Here is an 18,300-nt window from a genome sequence, read left to right on the forward strand (position 1 = left end):
CCAGGACTTTCCATCTGCCTGGCTTCACTCACCAGGACTTTCTTCTGCCTAGCTTCACTCACTAGGACTTCCTTTTGCCTAGCTTCACTCACTAGGTCTTTCACATCTGCCTGGCTTCACTCACTAGGACTTTCCATCTGCCTGGCTTCACTCACCAGGACTTTCTTCTGCCTAGCTTCACTCACTAGGACTTCCTTCTGCCTAGCTTCACTCACTAGGTCTTTCACATCTACTTGACTTCACTCACCAGGACTTTCCATCTGTCTGGCTTCACTCACCAGGACTTTCTTCTGCCTAGCTTTACTCACTAGGACTTCTCATCTGCCTGGCTTCACTCATCAGGACTTTCCATCTGCCTAGCTTCACTTACCAGGGCTTTCTTCTGCCTAGCTTCACTCACTAGGTCTTTCATCTGCCTGGCTTCACTCACCAGGACTTTCACCTAGCTTCACTCACTAAGATTTCCAGTCAAGTATCCAGTCAATCTTGACCTACTTGACTCTCCTTCACTCATGAATAATTGCACCTGTAATCTTCATGTATTGACTACATGTATTGTCAAACATCGAAACCACAACATCAAGACTCGAGCTTGACTCAATTCAAGCTCAGTCAACATGGTCAACCTTGACCTGGGGAATATTGCTCCAACAATCTCCCCCTTTTTGATGTTTGACAATACCTTCTTTAAGTTAGGCTAATCCCATAGCCTCAACCTCCTTCATGCCACTAGGTAATGAGGACGTAAGTTAAATCCTACATTCTCCCCCTAAGAGGGCAAACTCCCTCTTAGATAATGAAGGCCTAACTTAAACCATTCATTCTCCCCCTATTAGCACACATCACAAACATTCCCCATCTTTGGGCACACATCAAAAACAAACTCTTCTCCTGAAGAGTTACCCTTCGTTGTTTACAACTTCACTCGTTGCTCACAACACAATAATGAAAATCTCATACCCTTCATTATTTTCAACGCTCATCCTTGAGCATATACCACTTGGTATATTCACACGATTCAAATGAAGGTCCCATACCCTTCATTTTCATCAAATACTCATCCTTGAGCATATATCACTGAAATAATGAAGATATCCACTCTCCATGTGTAGGACCGTTAGATTCGATATAGGGGGGGTGAATATCGATTCGAAAAAACAAGAGTTTAAACGCAGCGGAAAAGTAAAATAGACACAATGGTTTTACTTCGTTCGAAGCCTGTGACGACTCCTACTCGAAGGCCCGTGGTCCTTGACCACTTTCGTTGGGCAATCACTAGCAATTCAGAATAATAATTACAAAAGAACCGTACAGGGAATGCTAATGAAACTGAAAAACAAATACCGACAAAAGGGAAAAGAACGGAGCGTAGTGTCGGAGCTTTGTTGGCGTCGCACTGAGCGTCGAGCAGCAAGACCAGCAGTAGAAGAGTTCTCAGCTTGATTGATTTCTGAAGCTCCTGCCTGGGGCTTCTTTTATATGCTGTTCCGGGCGCCTGGATTCCTTCCGGGCGCCTGGAGTGTGACGTAACTGCTCAAACCAAGATGCTCCACGTGGCGACGACTTGGCTGGATAAAATTCGCCTTCCGGGCGCCCGGACCTCCGGGCGCCCGGATCCCCTCCGGGCGCCCGGACTACCTTGTTCCAGAAAACTCCCTTTTCCTGCAAAACAAAGTTAGTCCGAGGCAAATGTATATCCTGTAAAACAGATTGTCAGCACAGTTAAAGTTCAACAGATAAATAAAAAGAGTATGACTTAGATTCCGTCTCTCCGAGACCGGAATCTAGTCACGATCTCGACTTAGACATCCGAAATGGATCTAAGCCGGATCGACGCCTAATGTCCCCTTCCCGGGAACGCGTCCTCACAGTCACTCCCTTCCAGTGACTTACCTTGCTTACCTACCAGACGTCCGGTCAGCCCGTCGACCCGTCTGGACTTCTCGCCAAGCGTCCGGTCGGCCCGTCGACCCGCTTGGACTTCTCGCCAGCTATCCGGTCAGCCCGTCGACCTAGCTGGACTTCTCGCCAAGCGTCCGGTCAGCCCGTCGACCTAGCTGGACTTTTCCTGCACACTTGATCAAAGTGTCAGACAACAACACAACTAACTTAACCTATTTGTCATTCATCAAAACCTGGGTTAGACCGTTAGTGCTACCCGCACTAACAATCTCCCCTTTTTTGATGGAATGACAACCTGGTTAAGTTAGTGAAAACATATGCAAGAAAACAACATGCATTTATGTGGTTGTAAAGTTCGTTAGTTTGTATTTTCAAATTGGTTTAGCTAACTTAACTAACTTAACCACCTAACCCTCCCCCCCCTTTGGCATTCATCAAAAAAAATGAACAAAGGTAAATAACCATAGTGAAGAGTAACAGGTAATCAAATTTTGAAAGATAGCTAAGTTTGGTTCAAAATTTGAAAGATAAAAGTGTAATTTTTAACACCAAGTTAAAAAAATAGTCAAGTTGACTTGGGGTAGACAAGTTAGAAATTTTCAAGACAGGTTTTTCAAATTTACTTTTTATGTTTAAGTAACATTTAATTTTCAAAAAGGTAAATTTTTCAACTTCGATTTAAACTTTTCAAGAAATAAATTTTTTGCCAAAATTAATTTTTAAGGCTAATTTTGGAAATAGTTAATTTTTCAAATCAGGTGTAACGACCACCCTTCTTACTACTACTATTCTCTAAAGATGACCGTTACTTAACTACTAACTCTACTTAACCGGTGTGATTAAAAACCACATGGAAACCCTACCGAAAAATTTTGGCAGAATCTCCCCTGTACCGGTGACCATATTCAACAATACATGCAATATATATACTCAGCCACAAGCGGCTGGAACACATAACTAACAACCACGCAGTATAATAAATCTAACTCAGCAATAATAAAGGAAAACTAATCCACAACCACAACTGAATAGCAAACACAGTATCAAGTGTCCTTATAAACAGTTATCAAATTTCCTTAACACATAAAAACTTAATTAACTCAAAGAACAAATCATAATTCATCTTATTCGCAAGGATCCCTAGAACTTCCATAGTGCAGACATCACACACCCCTCTTGCATCTCCTTGTCGCCTTCCTTCATATTAGCTTTCCTTTTTCTTTATCTGCAGTAGGAGAAAGTGCAGTCTATAAGCATAAAGCTTAGTGAGCGCTATCTAACTCACAAAAACTCGATATGCATGTATGCAAATAAAAACATGCTAAAACTGAATGCTAATATGTAAAGCTACTCATGCTCATAAATAGCAAAGAAATCAACTAACAGAAAAGATAACAAGTATAACTACTCATGCTCATAAACTAATAAAGAAAGCAAACTAACTGGTATGCTAACATATAAAGCAAAACATGCACATCAACTAGCAAATAAATAACATGTAAGAAACTAACATGTAAAAGCTGCTAGCATAAAAGAAAGCTAAACTTGCTGATCTTTAAAACAAAGTGAAACTTACTTCTTTTACTCTAATCTTATTCTTTTATTTCACTTGTTTAAAATTTATACTTTAATACTTGAAAATAATAATTAACTTCTCTTGGGCCCAGGCTTAGTACCAATTATGCGCGTTCCCTAATAGGTTGGGGTAGCGAGCCGCCAATCCTAAAAGAGCAGACCTTGGTCTACCAGGGCCAAGACCTTGGAATTGGACACCTGGATTTGTTTAACGACAACCTTGGAAGTCGGGTACTAGCCTCTTCTTAAAAGTAAAATACTTTTTATCTTAAATACTTCTTCTTTAAATGCCTTGGCATTTTAATAGTATCTTATGTGCCAAAATCCCTAAAGTCTTGACTTTGAGATTTACTTAAGGCCTTGGCCTTTTCTTTCTTTTCTTTTTCTTTCTTTTTACTTGTTAATGCTTCTAAAAGGATTTGGTAGAACTCTTATTTTCCCATTAGAATACATGGTTGTTCATGCTTATTAAAATAGCAAATAAAACCAAAGAAACCGCTCATGTGTATCTAGTAATAAAGAACACTGATCATGCTCAACTTATAGCAATTAAAAACTGCACATGCTCAATAATAGCAAATGAAAACTAGAAAATCTGCATATAAAACTAATACAAATCTGCACTGTGAATGTTATAAAATTCTACAAACATTCCTACCTCGAGAGGAAACTATTGAGGCATATATGCACCTAAGAAAAGTAGGCTGAATCCTATACCAAAATCATGCCTAATGAGCTAGAGAAAAATGGATATTGCTTCTACTTAAACTCGATGTTCACTAACTACTCAACTAAATCCCTAGCAACCATTCTGCACAATAAATTGCAAAATAAAGGAATCAAGCTTGCTGAATTGAAACTTTAAAAATTAAACTTGCTGAATTGTCAAAAAGAGAGGTTGTCCTATGCTCTAATAGAGTTGTACGTTTCTGCAGTGAACACAAAGAAAACCTGATCTGGAATAAGCTCCAAAGGGGCTGTTCTAATCTCCAAATGGAGTTGTTCTTGTCTGCAAAAATACACAAAGAAGGAGGTTGTTCTCTGCTACAATTGAATCTATTCCTTATCTACTACAAATAGCACAGAGAAATGGGACTGTTGATGCCCCTTTCCTAACACAAACCGAACTAAACCTATTGGAAACTTGGAACCTAAATGAAGCTTGTTTCGTTCCAAAATCAAATCCCACATCTAACAACAGAATACTAATTCTTGCTACTACAGAATTTAAAAGAAAGGAACCAAGGATGCATGCTATTAAACTTCAATTAAACAGAACCCTAAACAAAAGAACAACATGGCAGCAATCTTCAGAACAAAGCAGAACAATCTACATAGAAACAGATTCGAATTCCATCTACAGAGCCTGAAGAAAACAAACCACATGCTAAGCAAATAAATCTATCTCCTTTCTTTGAGATTCTCGGCAGCAACTTCAACCGGAAGAAAAACTTCGGAAATAAAGAAATTAACAAGAATTAAACCTCGGAGCTATCCTACTGCAGGTGAGTAGCAACTCACCTCGTTGTTTTGAACTTACAACCGGAGGAAGAGAGGTTCTAGGGTTTCGGTAGCTCGACCTTCGGCTCCTCGTGCCCACAACCTCTCCTCGACGAGAGGATCTCAACGGTGTGAAGAGCTCTTGGAGAAAAGTGCTCACGGTCGCTGGAGACGAAGCCCTAGCCGCGGCTTCGTTTCTGCCCGAGAGAAATCGTCGACGCCGCGTGAGAAGAGGTGAGAAAAAAAAACATTAGGTTTCGGGAAATCTAAATCCTCTCCTTATAACTAGAGTTATTTTTGTTCCAACTATAACTTATATATTTGCCGCTGCCTATTTAATTAGCAACGATCGCTAGCCCAGTTGGTCCGTTGGGCTTTGCTCGAAGCCAGAGGTCTGTGCTTCGATTCTCAGCCGCGCCCCTTTTTCTCCAATTTATTTCCAACGTTCCAGCTACTGCATATATATATTTCGCTCCATATAAGGTTAACAAAAATCATGTAGCTCAGCTGGCTGGGCTGGTTTCGGCTGAGGTTTGGCTCGGGTCGAGGTTGTGGGTTCAAAACCTGGCTTCAACATATTTCTTCTCTTTTTTTTTTTTTTAAATTTCTTCCTCTTGGTAAAAATATCAAACGAACTCCAAAAATTACGTAAAAATACTCTAAAAATTTCTAAAAATCTCTAGAATATTTTAAAGGTATTTCCAAATATTTTTATGGACTTTTAGAACTTGAAATAAGGAAAATTGGGTCGTTACAATCCCCCATACCTTATAAAAAGTTCGTCCTCGAACTTAGAATAGCTCTGGATACTTCTGTCTCATACTGTCCTCCCGCTCCCAAGTGATTTCCTCGTACTTCTGGTTCTGCCAGACAACCTTCACTAGTGGTACTTCTTTGTTTCTTAGTCTCTTGACTGCTCTGTCCACTATCTGTGTAGGTCTGCTCTCATAACTAAGATCCTCTTGGATCTGCACTGACTGAGGTTGAATCACTTGGCTAGGGTCGTGGAGACACTTCTTTAGCATGGAGACATGAAATACATTGTGTATTGCTGACATGTCTTGTGGTAAGTCCAGCCTGTAAGCTACTTTCCCAATCCTTTCTGTGATCAGGTAAGGTCCTACATAACGAGGACTTAATTTGCCCTTCTTGCCAAATCTCATCACTCCCTTCATAGGAGCGACCTTGAGAAAGACTGAATCCCCTACTTGGAATTCAAGTGGCCTACGGCGTATGTCAGCACAACTCTTCTATCTACTCTGGGCAGTCTCAATTCTCTGTCTAATCTTCTGAATAGCCTGAGTAGTCTCATCCATCAGCTCTGTCTGAATGCCCAGTTCTACTTCCATTTCTTTTCTCTCACCTGCTTCTTGCCAGCAAATGGGTGATCTGCACTTCCTACCATACAGTGCCTCATAAGGTGTCATCTTGATGGTGGCCTGATAGCTGTTGTTGTAGGCAAATTTAGCTAAGCATAGATACTTGCACCAACTTCCTTTGAAATCTAGTGCACAAGCTCTGAGCATATCTTCTAGAATCTGATTTACTCGCTCTGTTTGTCCATCAGTCTGAGGATGGAAGACTGTGTTGAACTTGAATTTGATGCCCAGTGCAGTCTGAATACACTCCCAAAAGTGAGAGGTAAAGCGCTCATCTCTATCAGAAACAATAGATTTAGGAACTCCGTGAAGTCTGATCACCTCTTTAACATACAACTGCGCCAACTGCTCTATAGAGTGGGACACTTTGATGGCTAGAAAATGAGCAGACTTGGTCAATCTGTCCACTATCACCAATATCGCATCATATCCATTTGTGGTTCTTAGAAGACCTGTTATGAAGTCCATGGATATGTCTTCCCACTTCCACTCTGGTATAGGAAGAGGTTGTAGAACTCCTCCTGGTCTCTGGTGTTCTGCTTTGACCCTCTGACATGTCAGGCAGGTACTGACATATTTAGCTACATCTCTTTTGAGTCCAGACCACCAGAATCTCTGTTTCACGTCTTGATACATCTTGGTAGAACCAAGATGCATGGAATAAGGTGTACTATGAGCTTCTTCTAAAATTTTCTTCCTCAGCTCTTCATCATTGGGGACACACAGGCGGCTCCCCTGATAAAGAATTCCACTGTCTGATACTCGAAACTCCGAATTTCCTTCTTCTTGTATCCCTTGCTTGATCTTTTGGATATCTGGATCTTCACTTTGCTTTCTCTGTATATCCTCAAGCAAGGTTGACTCTAAGGTCAATGTAGAGAGTTGCCCATAAATAATTTCCATTCCAAAATCTGATAACTCCTTCTGCAGTGGTAGAGCCAATGATGACAAAGACATCAGGGATGCACTGGATTTTCTGCTTAGTGCATCTGCCACTTTATTAGCTTTGCCTGGATGGTAGAGGATTTCACAGTCATAATCTTTGACCAACTCTAGCCACCTACGCTGTCTCATGTTTAAGTCCTTCTGAGTGAAGAAGTACTTAAGACTCTGATGGTCTGTGAAAATTCTACACTGAACGCCATACAAATAATGTCGCCAAAGTTTTAGTGCAAAGACACAGCTGCCAGCTCAAGATCATGAGTGGGGTAGTTCTTTTCATAATCTTTGAGTTGTCTGGAAGCATAAGCTATCACTTTTCCTTCCTGCATGAGTACAGCTCCTAAGCCCATCTTGGAAGCATCACTGTAGATGTCAAAACTCCTGTCACTTTCTGGAACAGTCAGAATAGGAGCACTGGTCAGTCTCTTCTTGAGCTCTTGGAAACTCTGCTCACATTTATCTGACCATTCAAACTTCTTATTCTTTCTGGTGAGGGCTGTTAGTGGAGAGGCTATCCTGGAAAAGTCCTCCACAAATTTCCTGTAGTACCCAGCTAAACCCAGGAAGTTTCTGATCTCCCTGGCGTTCTTGGGTCTACTCCAGTTGTTGACTGCTTCTATTTTTGTTGGATCCACTTGAATGTCTTCTTTAGAAATTATGTGACCTAGAAACACCACTTGATCTAACCAGAACTCGCACTTTGAGAATTTAGCGTAAAGCTGCTTTTGCTGAAGAGTCTGCAGTACTATCTTCAAGTGCACGTCATGCTCCTCTAGGGTTCTGGAATAGACTAGAATGTCGTCGATGAACACGATGACAAATTTGTCAAGGTATTCTCTGAAGACTCTGTTCATCAGGTCCATGAAAATTGCAGGTGCATTAGTCACACCAAAAGGCATGACTACGAACTCGTAGTGTCCGTATCTGGTCCTGAAAGCCGTTCTGGGTATGTCTCTTTCTTTCACTTTTAGCTGATGGTACCCAGAGCGCAAGTCTATCTTCAGAACACTGTTGCCCCCTTTAACTGATCAAATAGATCATCTATTCTGGGAAAAGGGTACTTGTTCTTAACTGTCACTTTGTTCAGCGCTCTATAATCTATGCATATTTGCATAAATCCATCCTTCTTCTTAACGAATAACTCTGGAGCTCCCCGAGGTGGATGACTAGGGTGGATGAAACCCTTGTCAAGTAGATCCTGAAATTGTTCTTGTAACTCTTTTAGCTCTGCTGGAGGTATGGAGCTTTTGAAATGGGTCCGGTACTCAAGACCAACTCAATTTCAAACTCCACTTCTCTGTTGGAAGGTAGTACAGGTAGCCCTTCTGGAAATACCTTTGGATACTCACAGACTACCCGAACATCTTCTTGCTTGGGTCTTTCTTGTTATCTTTGTCCTTCCAGTTCTGATTACTTGACTGGGGTCTCTGTTTCCCCACTGTCTTGTCTTCTATCTTGACTGGCTTGTGTTGCGTTTGTTGTGCCTTGATGTTGTTCAGATAGTGCTCACTAATGCCCTGTTGACCAGCTCTTCACCAATCTGTGGTCGGTGAGTTTCACTACTCACATTAAGTGTTATTTCTGGTCTCAGCATTCGGAGCATCTGTCTGACTCATTCTTTCTCTGTACTTACTAACTCTAGGCAAAGACGAGCTAGCCTGTTGAATCTTTTGACCGCTTCTTCTACTGCTAGGTCACCTTGTCTGAATTATATAAGCTCCTCATACTGTTTATTGGTGATCCGTTGACAGAAGAATTCTTCGTAAAACTCTATCTCGAAGTCAACCCAGCTCATCTGGTTGACTGCTCTCTTACTCTCCACTCGCTCCCACCACATACAAGCACCTCCAGATTGGCAGAAAGAGGCACACTTAACCTTCTCAACTTCTGGCCAGTCAAGAAGCTCCATTGTGCTCTCAAGTATCTTGAACCAAGCCTGGGCATCCCAGGGCTCAGTCGTGCTTGAGAAGCTCTCTGGTTTCAGCTTCAGCCACTGTAAGATAAGCTTCGGGTCTCTAGGGTGCTGTGACGGCTCCCTGGGTAGCTGGTGGAGTCTCAATTACCACTGGAGCCTCTGCAGTGATAGCTGGAGGAGGGGGAGGAACTGCTGGCTGGTTTGCCATCAGATTAGCAATCACTTGCTGCTGTTCTGCTACTTGTCTCTGGAGTTAGGCAACAACTTCAAAGAGATTGGGCTCGGTTGATCTAAGCTCTTCGTTCTCCTGATCTTGGTTCTCAGTATAAACGATACAGGGATGTCCTCTTCTTGACATCCAATTATGCAGAGGAAAAAGACTAAATAGCTTCTCTAACCCTTTCTAATCATATATATATATGAATAAAGAAAAGGGAAACAAAATCTTCTATCTTACTTAAGCATTCAAAAACAAATACTCTATACTGCAGTTACTAATAAGGAAAGCAGAATAAAAAAAGAATTTAAATACTTTCTTACTTGGAGACGGCAAGGATGATGCTGATGTGTGTGTGATGCTGGAGAATGGAGCTTGGCTCTGATACCAACTGTAACGACCACCCTTCTTACTACTACTATTCTCTAAAGATGACCGTTACTTAACTACTAACTCTACTTAACCGGTGTGATTAAAAACCACATGGAAACCCTACCGAAAAATTTCGGCAGAATCTCCCCTGTACCGGTGACCATATTCAACAATACATGCAGTATATATACTCAGCCACAAGCGGCTGGAACACATAACTAACAACCACGCAGTATAATAAATCTAACTCAGCAATAATAAAGGAAAACTAATCCACAACCACAACTGAATAGCAAACACAGTATCAAGTGTCCTTATAAACAGTTATCAAATTTCCTTAACACATAAAAACTTAATTAACTCAAAGAACAAATCATAATTCATCTTATTCGCAAGGATCCCTAGAACTTCCATAGTGCAGACATCACACACCCCTCTTGCATCTCCTTGTCGCCTTCCTTCATATTAGCTTTCCTTTTTCTTTATCTGCAGTAGGAGAAAGTGCAGTCTATAAGCATAAAGCTTAGTGAGCGCTATCTAACTCACAAAAACTCGATATGCATGTATGCAAATAAAAACATGCTAAAACTGAATGCTAATATGTAAAGCTACTCATGCTCATAAATAGCAAAGAAATCAACTAACAGAAAAGATAACAAGTATAACTACTCATGCTCATAAACTAATAAAGAAAGCAAACTAACTGGTATGCTAACATATAAAGCAAAACATGCACATCAACTAGCAAATAAATAACATGTAAGAAACTAACATGTAAAAGCTGCTAGCATAAAAGAAAGCTAAACTTGCTGATCTTTAAAACAAAGTGAAACTTACTTCTTTTACTCTAATCTTATTCTTTTATTTTACTTGTTTAAAATTTATACTTTAATACTTGAAAATAATAATCAACTTCTCTTGGGCCCAGGCTTAGTACCAATTATGCGCGTTCCCTAATAGGTTGGGGTAGCGAGCCGCCAATCCTAAAAGAGCAGACCTTGGTCTACCAGGGCCAAGACCTTGGAATTGGACACCTGGATTTGTTTAACGACAACCTTGGAAGTCGGGTACTAGCCTCTTCTTAAAAGTAAAATACTTTTTATCTTAAATACTTCTTCTTTAAATGCCTTGGCATTTTAATAGTATCTTATGTGCCAAAATCCCTAAAGTCTTGACTTTGAGATTTACTTAAGGCCTTGGCCTTTTCTTTCTTTTCTTTTTCTTTCTTTTTACTTGTTAATGCTTCTAAAAGGATTTGGTAGAACTCTTATTTTCCCATTAGAATACATGGTTGTTCATGCTTATTAAAATAGCAAATAAAACCAAAGAAACCGCTCATGTGTATCTAGTAATAAAGAACACTGATCATGCTCAACTTATAGCAATTAAAAACTGCACATGCTCAATAATAGCAAATGAAAACTAGAAAATCTGCATATAAAACTAATACAAATCTGCACTGTGAATGTTATAAAATTCTACAAACATTCCTACCTCGAGAGGAAACTATTGAGGCATATATGCACCTAAGAAAAGTAGGCTGAATCCTATACCAAAATCATGCCTAATGAGCTAGAGAAAAATGGATATTGCTTCTACTTAAACTCGATGTTCACTAACTACTCAACTAAATCCCTAGCAACCATTCTGCACAATAAATTGCAAAATAAAGGAATCAAGCTTGCTGAATTGAAACTTTAAAAATTAAACTTGCTGAATTGTCAAAAAGAGAGGTTGTCCTATGCTCTAATAGAGTTGTACGTTTCTGCAGTGAACACAAAGAAAACCTGATCTGGAATAAGCTCCAAAGGGGCTGTTCTAATCTCCAAATGGAGTTGTTCTTGTCTGCAAAAATACACAAAGAAGGAGGTTGTTCTCTGCTACAATTGAATCTATTCCTTATCTACTACAAATAGCACAGAGAAATGGGACTGTTGATGCCCCTTTCCTAACACAAACCGAACTAAACCTATTGGAAACTTGGAACCTAAATGAAGCTTGTTTCGTTCCAAAATCAAATCCCACATCTAACAACAGAATACTAATTCTTGCTACTACAGAATTTAAAAGAAAGGAACCAAGGATGCATGCTATTAAACTTCAATTAAACAGAACCCTAAACAAAAGAACAACATGGCAGCAATCTTCAGAACAAAGCAGAACAATCTACATAGAAACAGATTCGAATTCCATCTACAGAGCCTGAAGAAAACAAACCACATGCTAAGCAAATAAATCTATCTCCTTTCTTTGAGATTCTCGGCAGCAACTTCAACCGGAAGAAAAACTTCGGAAATAAAGAAATTAACAAGAATTAAACCTCGGAGCTATCCTACTGCAGGTGAGTAGCAACTCACCTCGTTGTTTTGAACTTACAACCGGAGGAAGAGAGGTTCTAGGGTTTCGGTAGCTCGACCTTCGGCTCCTCCTCGTGCCCACAACCTCTCCTCGACGAGAGGATCTCAACGGTGTGAAGAGCTCTTGGAGAAAAGTGCTCGCCGGTCGCCGGAGACGAAGCCCTAGCCGCGGCTTCGTTTCTGCCCGAGAGAAATCGTCGACGCCGCGTGAGAAGAGGTGAGAAAAAAAAACATTAGGTTTCGGGAAATCTAAATCCTCTCCTTATAACTAGAGTTATTTTTGTTCCAACTATAACTTATATATTTGCCGCTGCCTATTTAATTAGCAACGATCGCTAGCCCAGTTGGTCCGTTGGGCTTTGCTCGAAGCCAGAGGTCTGTGCTTCGATTCTCAGCCGCGCCCCTTTTTCTCCAATTTATTTCCAACGTTCCAGCTACTGCATATATATATTTCGCTCCATATAAGGTTAACAAAAATCATGTAGCTCAGCTGGCTGGGCTGGTTTCGGCTGAGGTTTGGCTCGGGTCGAGGTTGTGGGTTCAAAACCTGGCTTCAACATATTTCTTCTCTTTTTTTTTTTTTAAATTTCTTCCTCTTGGTAAAAATATCAAACGAACTCCAAAAATTACGTAAAAATACTCTAAAAATTTCTAAAAATCTCTAGAATATTTTAAAGGTATTTCCAAATATTTTTATGGACTTTTAGAACTTGAAATAAGGAAAATTGGGTCGTTACATCAGGTTTGAAAATTAGGTGGGATTAAACTTTCACATTTTTCAAATACTTAGTTAAATTTAACTTTTTGTAAATCAATTTTCAAACATAGGTTAGGTTTTAAAAGGTATTTTTCAAACATACAAAATTTGAGTTTATTCTCCCCCTGAACTTGATACTTACTCTAACCAGCTGTCTAACCAATTAGCTACTAACTGACTATCAGAAGATAGTAGCTTTCACTTGGTTAGTCAGATTAAGTTAATTATAACCAGTCAGTGTTTGACTTGACTGATGAACTTTAATCTGATTAATGTCTGAATTGTATTTAACGTCCAGACTTATGTTGATGCACTGAAATAAGCATCTTAAGTCCAGACAGTTGGCCTATGCATCTCACCCCTTTCTATGTTTGTCAAACACAAGCAAGGTAAACCTAAGGTGTTGGTGAGATGCTTAAAAACTAGTCTTATGGGTACATGCTTTCTAAGGATTCAAAACTAGTCTAAGGCCAAAACTGTTTTTGAAAATCTAAAAATGGAAAGTTTTGAAAACAACCAAATTTGACTTATAATTTGAAAGAGTGATTTTTGAAAACAATTTTGAAATTTAAAATTCCTAGTCTATTGAGATATAACATAATCAATGTAGGTCTGAAATATCACTAGATAAATCCAAAATATTTTACAAGTAGTGTAGCTACAGAAGTAGGTCATCACTAAAGCTACTGAGATGATGAAGGGGGTGGTCCAGATCCCAAGGATCGAAGAAGTGCCATCAGCTCAGTGTGTCGGGTGTCTCCGGCAGCTCGTAACTCGGCAACCTCTCGCCGTATGTCCCGATGAAAATCAGAGTTCTCCTGCTGGAGACTCGCCATAGCTCTCTCTAGTCCGGTCATACGGTCGGCTAGAGTGCGGGGAGCGTGTCGTGGTGCTTGAGCTGGGGTGGTGGTGGAGCCGGTGCGGCTTCCTCTGGAAATAGTGCGAGCATGAACTCGTCCACCTGTGCGTCTGGATCGGGCTGGTGCTGTGCCACCCCTCCGCCAAGACATAGTCCCGTCATCTCTATCTATATGGATGCCGGCTAGGGAAAAGTTCCGAGCGGCTATAACATCGAACTCGGTCATATGGGCAACGTCTCCCCTAGTGACATCAATGTGCAACGAGGACATATAGGCTGTCAGAATGTGACCAAATGGCATATGGACTCTACTGTCAGTCACATATCCAGCTGAATAGATGATGGTGGAGAAGATATGTAGGCTGATGTCAATTTCTAACCTATGAATCAGGGCATAAAGTAAGAACGAATGGAATGGGCGCATCACAGCGATGTCCCGAGTAGTCAGTGGTAAAATGCAAAGGACTATAACCCTATAAAGAGCGTAGTCCTGGACTCGAAGTTCTACTGACCTAAACTGTGTCACAGTGGGATCTCTCTCTCCCCCGAAAAAATACGAATAAATCGTATCGAGAGTAATATGTGAGTAGGGATCTTCGAACGGTAGATCCCTCGGAGGATAGCACAAAAAGGAGCAAGTAGATGGACGCAACTCTAAAACTCTCGGATAGTCGTAGGGGAAAATACGATATCAGTGCCTGCTGCCCTAGTGGTATAGGTGAAATCGTCTACTTTTACTAGGTTATTGTAAAATTCGGCACACAGACTTATGTTTATTGGACTGGTACATTCAACAAGGTTCGTTAAGTTATAGTGGCCTATAACCTCTAAAGCAGAGGGACATGACCTTAGAAAGAACGATCTATCTATGCAGGTAGTCCTAATGGCCTTATAAATGGTGGACTCAAACTTAATCCTAAGTTCGTCTGTGGGAAACCTAGGGTCTGTACTAGCATTGGAGGGTCCAGCACCAGTATTTGTTCGTTTCCTACTGTATATAAATAAAAGAATATTCTAAAAAAAATTGATAAGACAAATTCTAAGAAGATTTTAGAGAGGGGAAGTATTTTATTTACCGAGGAGCCATCGAAAAATATAAATTTGACGACCTCGGTTGAATCGCAACAGCGTCTTCACCGCAAGAAAATTTTGAATTAGAGTACTTTCGCACTGAGGTTCAAAGTGAACCTTGGCAAAAGTGAGAATTGGTGGGGCAAAGGTTGGGGGCGCCTGCTGCCCCTTATTTATAGGGGATTCCGGGAGCCCGGATCCCTTCCGGGCGCCCGGGATTACTAGGGCGGGGCGCCCGGAACCCCTTCCGGGCGCCCCGGAGGGGAATACTAGGGGCGCCCGCCCCTGGTTTTTGACCCTTTTTTTTTTTTTTGAAATTAGGTTTGAAATTAAGTTTAAAATTAAAATTTTGAAATTAATTTTTAAGTTTAAAATTTAAAATTTTAAAATTTATTTTTAAGTTAAAATTAAAAATTTTGAAATTAATTTTTTAAGTTAAAATTTTGAAATTAATTTTTAAGTTTAAAATTAAAATTTTGAAATTAATTTTTAAGTTTAAAATTAAAATTTTGAAATTAATTTTTAAAGTTAAAATTAAAATTAATTTTTAAGTTAAAATTAAAATTTTGAAATTAATTTTTAAAGTTAAAATTAAAATTTTGAAATTAATTTTTAAGTTAAAATTAAAATTTTGAAATTAATTTTTAAGTTTAAAATTAAAATTTTGAAATTAATTTTTAAGTTAAAATTGAAATTTTTAAATTAATTTTTAAGTTAAAATTTTAAAATTAATTTTTTAAGTTAAAATTAAAATTTTGAAATTAATTTTTAAGTTAAAATTAAAATTTTGAAATTAATTTTTAAGTTAAAAATTTGAAATTAATTTTTAAGTTAAAATTAAAATTTTGAAATTAATTTTTAAGTTAAAATTAAAATTTTGAAATTAATTTTTAAGTTAAAATTAAAATTTTGAAATTAATTTTTAAGTTTAAAATTAAAATTTTGAAATTAATTTTTAAAGTTAAAATTAAAATTTTGAAATTAATTTTTAAGTTAAAATTAAAATTTTGAAATTAATTTTTAAAGTTAAAATTAAAATTTTGAAATTAATTTTGAAATTAATTTTTAAGTTAAAATTAAAATTTGAAATTAATTTTTAAGTTAAAATTAAAAATTTGAAATTAATTTTTAAGTTAAAATTTTGAAATTAATTTTTAAGTTAAAATTGAAAATTTTGAAATTAATTTTTGAGTTAAAATTTAAAATTTGAAATTAATTTTAAATTAAAATTAAAATTTGAAATTAATTTTAAGTTAAAATTAAAATTTTGAAATTAATTTTAAGTTAAAATTAAAATTTTGAAATTAATTTTTAAGTTAAAATTAAAATTTTGAAATTAATTTTAAAGTTAAAATTAAAATTTTGAAATTAATTTTAAGTTAAAATTAAAATTTGAAATTGATTTTAAGTTAAAATTAAAATTTGAAATTAATTTTTAGTTAAAATTTTGAAATTAATTTTAAGTTAAAATTAAAATTTTGAAATTAATTTTAAGTTAAAATTAAAATTTGAAATTAATTTTAAGTTAAAATTAAAATTTTGAAATTAATTTTAAGTTAAAATTTTAATTTTAAGTTAAAATTAAAATTTTGAAATTAATTTTTAAGTTAAAATTAAAATTTTGAAATTGATTTTTAAGTTAAAATTAAAATTTTGAAATTGATTTTTAAGTTAAAATTTTTAAATTAATTTTTAAGTTAAAATTAAAATTTTGAAATTGATTTTTTAAGTTAAAATTAAAAATTTGAAATTAATTTTTAAGTTAAAATTAAAATTTTAAAAATTAATTTTTAAGTTAAAATTAAAATTTTGAAATTAATTTTTAAGTTAAAATTAAAAATTTTGAAATTAATTTTTAAGTTAAAATTAAAATTTTGAAATTAATTTTTAAGTTAAAATTAAAAATTTTGAAATTAATTTTTAAGTCTTATTCATCTCACCCGAACTATATTATCAATCAGGGAATCCTATGATTTTGTGAGATGAAATTGGTTTGATTACAGAGTTTTGGTTTAACTTGTGTTAGATTCAGACTTAGCTTTGGTTTCCACAAATAGGCATTCTTCAGATAAACTTCTAAGCTTGGTGAGTCACAAAGACATCATTAGAAGTAACCAACCTTTCGAGGTTTTCCGAATAGTCCTATCCACGGAACTTAGTACTAAATCTTGGTCTAACTGGTTAGGATTCGTTTAAGGGTAGCTTCGGTCAGTTCCACTTGGCCAAATGCACCAGATCGAAACCATATCTTTCTAGACATGCGATGCCTAAGTTTCCCTAACGTACTATCATCCAAAAATTTCACCAATACCATGATTCAAGTTAAACTTGGTCTCTAATTCTAATTGCCCTGCCGGGATTGTTAGTTTTGGGTTACCCTATCGGGTAAGTTAGTTTTGGAGGTGCCAGCTATTCTGGAGCCTCCCCCTGAATTATTGGCCATTAATTTAAGTTTTAATTTTAGGCTTGTGTCGATTCTTTTTATAGTTATAGTTAACTTGGTGATAATTTTGTTGTTTCTTAAACTGTTTAGATTTTAAATTTGATTTAGGTTTGTATTTTGGATTTTGGTTTGGTTTATTTAATTTTATATAATGTATTTTTTCTTTAGGTATATAATATTGATTAAGTCCTACTTGCGTGGTCAGACACGCTTTCGAAACCCAAGCTAAATTGGTTGACTTGTATTGGGTTATTAATGATTTGAAGGTTTTATTTGAATTCGACTTATATCCTAGTCCGGTTTTATTATAACATGCTTTTTGATTATTTAGGATTAAGTCTAGATTTTTTGATCTTGTTGTAAATTTTTCTAGCATTTCTTTTAAATTTTTAACATCATTTTTTAACGATAGATTTTCCTCTTCAAGTGTTAGATCTTGAGTTGGATTCGAATTTTTTAATTGTTCCTTGAGGTTTTGATTTTCCTCAAGAAGTGATTTGTTTTCATTTTCTAATTTAGTTAATTTACTATTTAAACAGGAAATAATTCTAAAAAAATTTTTGTTTAAATTAAAGTATACCTTATTCGGGCCTTCGGAAACGAGTACGGACTCGTGGCTTGTTTGTCTTCATCTTCCGACTCGTCTTCAGTTTCGGCTTTGCGGGCCATCAGTGCGAGGTGACTCTGATGTTTCTGCTCTTCTTCCTCTGATTCGTCCGAGGAGTCGTCCCACGTTGCTTTGAGTGCTTTCTTTTTGGTTGGCTTTGGTTTGTCGAACTTCAGTTTTGGACATTCGTTCTTGTAATGTCCCTTTTGTTGCGCCGTAGCAAGTCACGTTCTGATCTTTTGAAGATCCTTTTGCTGAAGCTCCTCTTTCTCCTGGTGAACATTTTTCTTACCAAGTTCACCAGGTGTTCTTCGTCTTCGGAATCTTGGTCAGATTCTTCTTCAAATTCAGGCTTGCTTTTCTTTTCTTTGGAGGAACCTGCAAATAGAGCTATACCTTTCTCG

This window comes from Zingiber officinale, chromosome 3B (assembly GCF_018446385.1).
Source record: "Zingiber officinale cultivar Zhangliang chromosome 3B, Zo_v1.1, whole genome shotgun sequence".
In the NCBI taxonomy this organism is placed as follows: Eukaryota; Viridiplantae; Streptophyta; class Magnoliopsida; order Zingiberales; family Zingiberaceae; genus Zingiber; species Zingiber officinale.